Raw genomic sequence first — 9,084 nt, 5'->3', positions numbered from 1 at the left:
TGGTCGTATGTAAGTGTCCTTTTTTTTACAGATTGAAAAAGGTTTAGAAAACAACCCTGACTTAGTTTTTTTGTTTCATTTTGCTGTTTTAACAGAAACAACAGGTTGCAAAGTAGCCTAGGCTGTACACGATCTCAAACAACCCACTTGGAATGTTTCATCAAATTAGCATCGCTGTGAACGATGTCTCTTATGGTACCTCGTTATTCTGTTGAATCGAGTGTCTCACCCATGATCTATCTTGGCTGAATGGTCTGACTGAATCGACAATCAATGTGTAGTTATTCATGAGGCAAGGTTATTTCCAGGTTAACCTGTGTTGACTCGCCTTTTTGAAGTGGTTTGGAATGTGTTTGTCCAGTCGTGGCTACCTTCTCCCCCACACTCCCGGCTCTGAGCAAACTGAGGCTCCCTTTGTTTTGGTCCATCCTTATTGATCCTTCTACCCCAGTCGAGAGTGACCCTGTCGGCACTGTGGGTACAATGTGGGAATTCTGTGGAATATTTGGTATGCTTGGATTCCATGTGGTTCCTCTGCCAGTTGGCGGCCAGGCTGACTGGCACCATGCCTGGATGTGTACAGACATTAGCCGTAACCATGGGAACCGCTTGGTTGGTAGCCAGTCGGACAGGACAGGACGGCAGGCACAGGAATCCATGCTGTGCCAGTTTATTCGGTATTTAACCTGCAAATGTTTTTGTAGCCAACAGAATCAAGCGAGGCCATGGTCGATGTGGGTTGGCCGGTTTCGGGACAATTCGTATTGAATACTAGAAAAGGCACATTTTAGGAGAAGTACATGTTTGTCCTGAATGATCACTAAATACATTGATACTGAAACTGCCACCCTAGATGTAATTTTGTGAGGTTTCGAAATCAAGGATGGTGTTCTGTGTCTCTCGCGCTCTCTCTCTCTCTCAGCCACCCCCCCCAACTCCCGCTCCTCACCCCCATGGATGCGCCCATTGGCTGCACTGGGGGGTATTAATTTGGGCACACCGTAACAAGCAGAGTGAGGTGAGTGGGTAAAGGTTGTCAGGCAGAGTGAGGTGGATTGGTAAAGGTTGTCAGTCAGAGTGAGGTGGATTGGTAAAGGTTGTCAGGCAGAGTGAGGTGGATTGGTAAAGGTTGTCAGGCAGAGTGAGGTGGATTGGTAAAGGTTGTCAGGCAGAGTGAGGTGGATTGGTAAAGGTTGTCAGGCAGAGTGAGGTGGATTGGTAAGGGTTGTCAGGCAGAGTGAGGTGGATGGGTAAAGGTTGTCAGGCAACCAGTGTTGATCATGCTGATGTCTGCATAACAGTCCATCCAAGTCAATGTTACTCATGTATGCTGCTCAGACATCACTGGAAATGGAACTCCCACACAACTAAACATAGTCGTTTTTCAACTCTGGTATAAGAGTTAAATTTTTTAAAGAACGGTTTACAAGAGCTAGCACCTTGTTTAATGATTCAACAGACTTTTTACCTTATTGGTTTGGGATTCAAACTCTGTTACTGTCCCAGTGCTCAACTGCTGTCTTCCTCCCTGTTCTAATGCTCTTTGCCTCATTCCTCTCTCAGCAAGGGTATACTGTGGTTTAGATGATGTCATCTGGAGACTATAGAAAGTACTTTATTTCGGTACCCAGAAGAGAGTATGTGTCTGGCTGAGAGAGAGGAGGAAGGAGACAAGATTTTACCCTGGACCCAGTTTTAATTTTCCTTTCAATCTGGATTTAGAAATAGCAAATCAGATGTCCTTTGTCATGTTAATAACAACACATTCTTTGTTCCACAAGGACCCCCCTGTAAGTTTTGGGACAGTAATACCTTTTGCTATTTGGAGTCCTGAGAAATGCTTGCTAATAAATGAAGAAAAAAAAACAACAACTGTCTGACACATCAGGAGTGCTCTGGGAGGTTGACCGGATTTATCAGCCACTACCATTGGCAGAAGACTTTACCAGCAGAACTACAGAGGCCACACTGCAAGCTACAAACTGCTTGCCTCAGAAACAAGATGGCCTGCTAACAGTTGGCTAAAAGAGCCCTTGGCGTTGTGGAAAAAAAGATAATGTGGACAGCTGAGACATCATACAAAAGTGATTGCAAGGCGAAAGTCCAAAGGCAACTGCCCAGGGTTTTTATGGCTTTGCTACGTCTGGCTGTCACTGGGACCGGCCCATTTGTCTTAATCGATGATGTAACTGTTGACAGCAGCAGACTGCCTTCTAAAGCATACAGGACCGTCTTGTTTGCTGTGGCGGACTAGCAAATGCCTTCAAACTACTATAATTAAACAGTGCTTTGTTATACCACAAGACAGTGGCCACAAACATACTGTCATAAAATTTCCAATACATCCAGATGAACATGCCTTTAATTGGCTCAAGATGAAAGCTACAAGGCAGAAGCAACAACAGCGGAACACAGCTGCAGTATTCAGCCGTCACCAGAGAAAACTTTCAGAGTAAAGAGCCAAAAGATGAAAACGATCCTTGTTAATTATGGATTGCACTGTATTTCTACAGTTTAACCTGGTTTAGGTGTGTGTAGGTGTGGAGTGTGTGAGACTGTATCTCTGCATGTGTCATGGCTCAAGATACCTCTCACTAACAAGATTAGGCATGGATGGTTAGGGTGGTAGGAGGACAGTGAGGAGAGAACAGCTCATCTGAAACATTCAGGGAATAGATTAGGCTTTAGTCACAAGGAACAGGACAGAGAACAGGTGACCAGCCAGCACAGATATTAATTGGCCAAGAGAGGGATTAGTGACGCTAAACACCTTTCCCGCTGTTGTCTTTCTTGGACAAACCAAGCGACCATCCGCATATCCGCAGGCCAAACAGGGAGAGATCAAGAAGCCTGGCTTACTGCTGTTTCCCATGACATTGGTCTCTCTTGGGCCAACCAAACAAGCGACGACCTAGCGAAGCTCTTGAGCACTGAGTTAAAGAAGCTTCGACAAGAAGATCGTCAACAAGCTTGACAAGAAGCTTTACAGGAAGCACAACCTGACTTGACTGAGATCAAAGTCAAGATGTCAAAGGACAAGCTAGAGGGTCTGGTGAAGCGCATGGAGGTGACCCTGACTGAGATGGAGTCCTTGAAGATCCACTGCGGGAAGCAGAGTGAAGAACTGAACCAACTGGTGGTGGAACTCCGCAGGGAGAACCAGGAGCTGCTGGAGAAATACAATCAGCTGGCCCAAGAGATGAAAGAGGCCAGGGAGATTATAGAACAACTACAGGACACCAAGTTTGCATTTGACGCCAAGGAAAGACAGGCTCGTAAACTCAGCAAGCAGCTCTGAGAAGGATTCTGGGGGAGTGGGTGAAATGGGAGCGGGGGAAACCCTACTCGCTACGAACTGTTAACCTAAATACAATGGTGTGGTAAGACCTGTCGATGTCACTTTGAATTCATGCTAGTTGACCAGATATCAGCCAGATGTAGAGGTTGATCTGTGCCCAGAGGATAGGGTGAGGAAAAAGGGACTGGGTGGATGAGGTGCTTGGGATGAGGCAGGGCGATGCGGCCGTCTAGGTGACTACGGTTAGGTATTCAGTTGTTGGGTGAAACTTTGTAAAGCATCTTGGGAAATTGGGTTGATTGCATTCTGGAGGAAAAGGCCTGTTTTGTGGTTTGAGTCAGGGTTTCTATGTAGATGTCTTTTTCTTTCTGAAATGTGTAGATTGTTGTTATCTCTGTCCGTGAATGGAAGTGTGTGTGCGGGGGTGGTTACATGCTTAGGGTGAGTGTGTGGACAGTGACAAGGAGGGATTACAAGTTATGTGATGTGACCTTTACTCCCCCCCCCCCCCCCCCCCCCCCCAAAGATCTTCCTGAGCCCTGAGATCTCAAGTCCTTAACTGCTAAACTGGACCAGAGAAAATCTTTAGCTTCTATCCAATTACTTAACTTCAGTGTTTGACTAGGTGGTATAGTGTTCACAGGGTGAAAACAGCATCTGATACTGGATTGGATAATTCTGTTCTCCCTGGGACGTGGGCATGTGAGAACTGGCCCATTGGGAAGTGCTTAAGAATCTGGACCTCAAAGCAAGTTCCGCTGATTATTTTCAGTTCTTTTTTTCATTGTTTGTTCTATTTCATAAGGGACTGAAATCAAATGTAGGTAATCAAATGTAGGTGCATTTGATTACCAGCTAAAACAGAAAATCAGCAGTACCACTAGAATTGGATTTGTATATCCCTGTTTTGTATAACACAGTACTTGAGATTGCAATCAGATGAGCCCTCTACACAACCTGTTCCTCTGTACAAAACTGCTGGCACAATGAGAAGATCAGGACACACCTGACTGTTGCAAAGGAGCCATTCACTGATGGGCATTGGGCCCGGCCCAGGAGCTGCTGTCCTTTATTCATATTCATTTGGGCACGCATACACTTGTTGGATACACAGGATGGACGTTTTTCACAATGGACAATGGAGCTCTTGGGTGATGTTTCTATTAGATACAGATCTAGGGTCAGTTTCCGCTAAGTACAGATCTAGGATCAGATTCCGCTAGGTACAGATCTAGGATCAGTTTCCGCTAGGTACAGATCTAGGGTCAGTTTCCTTTAGGTACAGATCTAGTATCAGAGTCCACTAGGTACAGATCATTTGTTGCACTCTCTGACTTAATGCCCATCCCCCACCATGCTACTCTGCCTGTGGTTAACCTAGTCTAGCAAGTGTTCAAAGAAACGCCTGAAATGAGATCCTTCACGTAATGTTTTTCCATTATGGGTTGGGTTCTCTTCTGCGCAAACCATCCAGTGAACGTGGACGACGAGCAAATAAGGAGTGCCACCCTTTTAACATCCAAAGGCAGAAATCTTTTTCCACAGGCTCTCTATCCGTTTTCCTGAAAACCGGAACTTCCAATTGCAGGAGACATTGTGGAGGGTGGACTATCATGCTGCCAAGGCATGGGGAGAACCTTCTTCTGGTCTGACCTGGCCTCTCACAGAAGGAATAAAGACATTTACATTCAAGTACTCTAGCAGACACTCCAACAGAGGTATTTTCAGTAATGATTCCTGCCCAGCATCCTGGCATTTCAAGCGCCATGCACTATCAACTGAGCAATGTAGAAACATATTATTTTGCTACATTTCCTACTTTCATGTCCCAAAAAGTGCATCACATTCCAAGAGTTTATGATAAAGTTAACGATTTCACCAAAATGTAATTGTGACTTTTAAATAAACTCCTTGATGATTATGTGACAATCTTTCTTGAGAGTTTTTCTTCTCACACTATTAATGCTGAGGGAGGAATTCTGTTGTGGTCTCAATACATCCCAATCTTCAACTCGCCTGCATGTGCTAGGGAGTTACCGCGTAAATGCATAATTCAATACTTCTACAAAAAATGTAATTAAAAACCATTGTAAACCTAGAAAAACCTCTGTAAAGACCCTCAAAATTGCCTTGGAATGTTAATGTGTAACCAGCCCTGTGTCAAGCAGGCAACCATACTATTCCAGACAGACTATCGTTAAATGCCAAACACGCGTTGATCATGGAGACTACACCATTACAACCGTTGTTTATCATGAAAAATGTCTCTTTTTAGTCTGAAAGAATGTTATGGTTACAACAGTGGTACCAACAGTAACGATCGGGTCCAGGGCCCACTTAACCTATCTGTCTGAACAGATTCCAGGGGACCCTAGACCTTCTATCTTTACTAATGTGTTCTAGGGGAACCTCTTACTCCTATCTGTACACATAGGTTCTACCCTTGACCTCCAATCTGTCCAAGATGGGTTCCATGGGCCCCTTCACCTTCTATCTGTCCTGATGGGTTCCAGGGGCTATATGATCCGTGTTCCTGAAACCAAACCAACCTCTTTTCTTCACCCGCAAAAGAGAAGGTTGAGGAGGGGAGGGGTGAGCTGAGCAGGAGAGGGTTGAGGAGAGGAGGGGTGAGTTAGAGGAGGGGTGAGGAGGAGAGGTGGGGTGAGTTAGGGGAGGGGTGCGGAGAGGAGGGGTGAGTTAGGGGAGGTGTGAGGAGGAGAGGGTTGAGGAGAGGTGGGGTGAGTTAAGGTAGGGGTGAGGATGAGAGAGATGAGGAGAGGTGGGGTGAGTTAGGGGAGGTGTGAGGAGGAGAGGGTTGAGGAGAGGTGGGGTGAGTTAGGGGACGGGTGAGGAGGAGATGGTTGAGGAGAGGGTTGAGGAGAGGTGGGGTGAGTTAGGAGAAGGGATGCCAGTTCTGGAAACACATGTTGACAGTTTCCTAAACACAGTGCCCTGAGCGGCTCTTGTGGTTGTCTGTTTCTAAAACACAAAATAGTAGCTCTGTTTACGAACAAATTAACTAATGGATAATCTCTAGGTAGTTCTTATCAAATCAAACAGTTTATTCTTCAGGAGTGGTCAACGCACATAACATTTCTTTCTTACAAGGGCTTTCCACAGGTAAAAATAAAGATACACACTTTAAAGGTATTTTTTCTCTTTTAATTATATTCTGCAAAATGTAGACAAGACTGATATGAGTAAAGATTTTGGGCCTTGTATTGATGTTGACAGTTTGAGTTCAGAGGTTCTTCACTTCATCTTAGTAACTAGTGTTGTTTAGTTGTGTGAGTATAGCCTAGTCCTCTGGTTTAATCTTTTGCCCGTTTACATAGGGTGGCCGACTACACGCATACATATGCAACTTGCTGATATAAGGTGTTTTTGTGAGTCATTGCAAAACTGGAAGCAAATGAACTTTTATTACACACCATAACGCATTATTCCACTATTAACCTATCTGACACGGCTGAACTCACATAGCGTAATGATAGAACTGAGATGAGAACCACTGGCATGTAAACCGAGAATAATTTATTCTGAGAAGAAAGATCTTGAAATGTACAAACATTCATTATGTTATTTTTAAAATCTGAAATTACAGCTTCACAATAATGATCTCCCAAGAAGACTTCTGTAATCACCATACGCGCAGGCACGATGCGGTTATGCTGTGACGCGGAGGTTTTAATAACACCGAGTGGACTGTTTCAACTCGTTAGATACAATTTCCTTTTCGGAAAGAGCAAGGAATAGAGTCCAGCAGCGACAACTTCATCTGAACGTCTTAGACTGGGCCAGGGACGAATCGAAGAAGAAAGAAGTCAGTTTTCAAACGGAGGCAGCAGCACGCAGAATATTAGACCAGGCGCTGGGTAACCACCCAATAAAGCGCAACAAGGATTCACCAGGTATTTTGGAAGCTAATAAGGACGCAGGAACGCTCAGCTGGTACGTACCACTTTTGTTAGAGTTTGTGCTATTTTTGTACAATAACAAAGTCAGTTAATCATGTAGTTTTGTACATTATTGTTCTACAAGATGTTTTGCTCCAGTTACCTTTTACATATGTAGCTTAAAACACTGATATTTATTTTCGCAGTTTTTAAATGTACATGGACTTGTAGGTTTTTTTTTTCTTTTTCTACATAGCCTACTATAATTTTTTTTGTGGCGCATACCCTGCAATTGTTGGAAATCATATCGTCACTGCGCAGAGGACAGTTGTATCGATATATGGCCTTGTTTTACTCGCCTGTCACATTTATGTAATACGTCCGCCCTTAATGCTGAACTGACGGTGAATCGACCAAGAGTGCCGACTGTTTTTGCTGGGTCATTTTTTTTTTTCCTAAAAGTTTTTTAGGGGACCTACTCCCCTGCTGAGAGACTCTCAACAGCATGCACGGACTGGCAGTGCTAATAGCGTCACATATTTCACTCTTATTCCGCGCCCTTATTACCACGCTAAAAGTAAATACAAAGTTGAAGTGTTCAGGATACACAAAATACCCCTGCTTAAAATGCCTGTGATAAATTATAAAAGTATCCCCTTAACACTACGTTTTAACCCTATGTATCAACGGCTCTCTCAGCGTGTCTCTAATGCTTTTGTATTGTGCACGTGCATTCTGTGCTGACCTGTCCTGGCCCCCTGAAGTGGGGAATCTGCCCCAACCCCCATACCTCTGGCTGTTCCTGTAAGAACTTTGGCACAATAGGCTTATAGAACTACTGACATCAGTAACAAGCCGCAAGCGAGTGCAATTCTGGACAGTCGTGTGTGTACAGAGCCAAGTGTTCACTGTGCCTCGCGCCTCGCCCCTCTCCGTTCGCCTGCCTCCCCTCAACGCCACCAGACTCGCAGGCGTAGCTGGGCTTCTGGCTGCCCCTCGTTGCCCTGCTGTGCCTCCAGCCCCCTTGGCATGGCTCTGCCCCAAAACTCTGTTGGCCTGGCTGCCCCTCCTCGCTACCCTCTGCTCTGCCACCTTGCTCTGTCCTCCTCAACATGGTACGTCTGTGCCCCATTCACAAAGGGTCAGTGTCAACCACCCTCTGGCATCTCCAGTCCACCAGGCTATAGGTAGAGATGGGGTTTGGCAGACTGGCTGGTTACTGTACCGGGGGGTATGGGGGGGGGGGACTCTGCTACCCTGATAACACCCAAAGAAAATAAATATCCAGTCCCCCTCCAGTGGGCTTGAGTGGTTAACAGCGGGCAGCCCCGGAAGACTTGGCAAGCAGGCAGGACTGGTCTTCAGAGTCTGTCACGGGGGGCGGGGGGTAAGACAGCTAGTTCAGAAACCCCTGTGCTGCCCTGATAACATAACAGCCAGGGAAAACAAACAAACAACAGGCTTTTCCTGCCGGTTAACACTCAGTATGTTTGATTTCAATTAAGCCTTCCGATTCTGAGGCGGAGGAAGAGAGGAGAGAGGGAGAGAGGAGAGAGGAGAGAGGGAGTTGCTTTCTTTTATTGTACAAACATTTCTGTTTCCTCCACGGACTAGTCGGTTTCTTTAATCAGAGGGACCATTCAGAATTAAAGCTCTGGAAGGATTTGGTTTCCACAAACTGTCTGTCATTACAGACTGGACTCTGGTTGAATGTGATAAGAAGTAAATATCTGGTCCGAGGTGTGGAAATGCAGGATACAGAGATGGAGTGAATACATTTATTAGATGCAATTGAGAGAGACCAAAATGACAATGTGGAAGCCTGTGACATTCTGCCAGCGTTTGTGGGCAGCCAACCACTTGGAAACGTTCAATTGTCTTTCTGCTTGT

General features: G+C 45.3%; 1 protein-coding gene across 2 annotated transcripts in view; it reads left to right on the top strand.

The window, feature by feature from the left end:
- The first annotated feature begins 6,952 nt into the window (after positions 1-6,952).
- paplna (papilin a, proteoglycan-like sulfated glycoprotein) overlaps positions 6,953-9,084 on the top strand; it is a 29,866-nt gene continuing 27,734 nt past the window's right edge. For both annotated transcript variants that reach the window (XM_010879397.4, XM_010879395.4), the window contains exon 1: positions 6,953-7,249. The gene's annotated coding sequence lies outside the window, so the exon portion shown is untranslated. The remainder of the gene's footprint in view (positions 7,250-9,084) is intronic.

Source organism: Esox lucius, chromosome 15, assembly GCF_011004845.1.
Source record: "Esox lucius isolate fEsoLuc1 chromosome 15, fEsoLuc1.pri, whole genome shotgun sequence".
NCBI lineage: Eukaryota > Metazoa > Chordata > Actinopteri > Esociformes > Esocidae > Esox > Esox lucius.
Note: the sequence above shows the minus strand (reverse complement) of the source record. Positions and strands in the feature narration are given on the sequence as shown.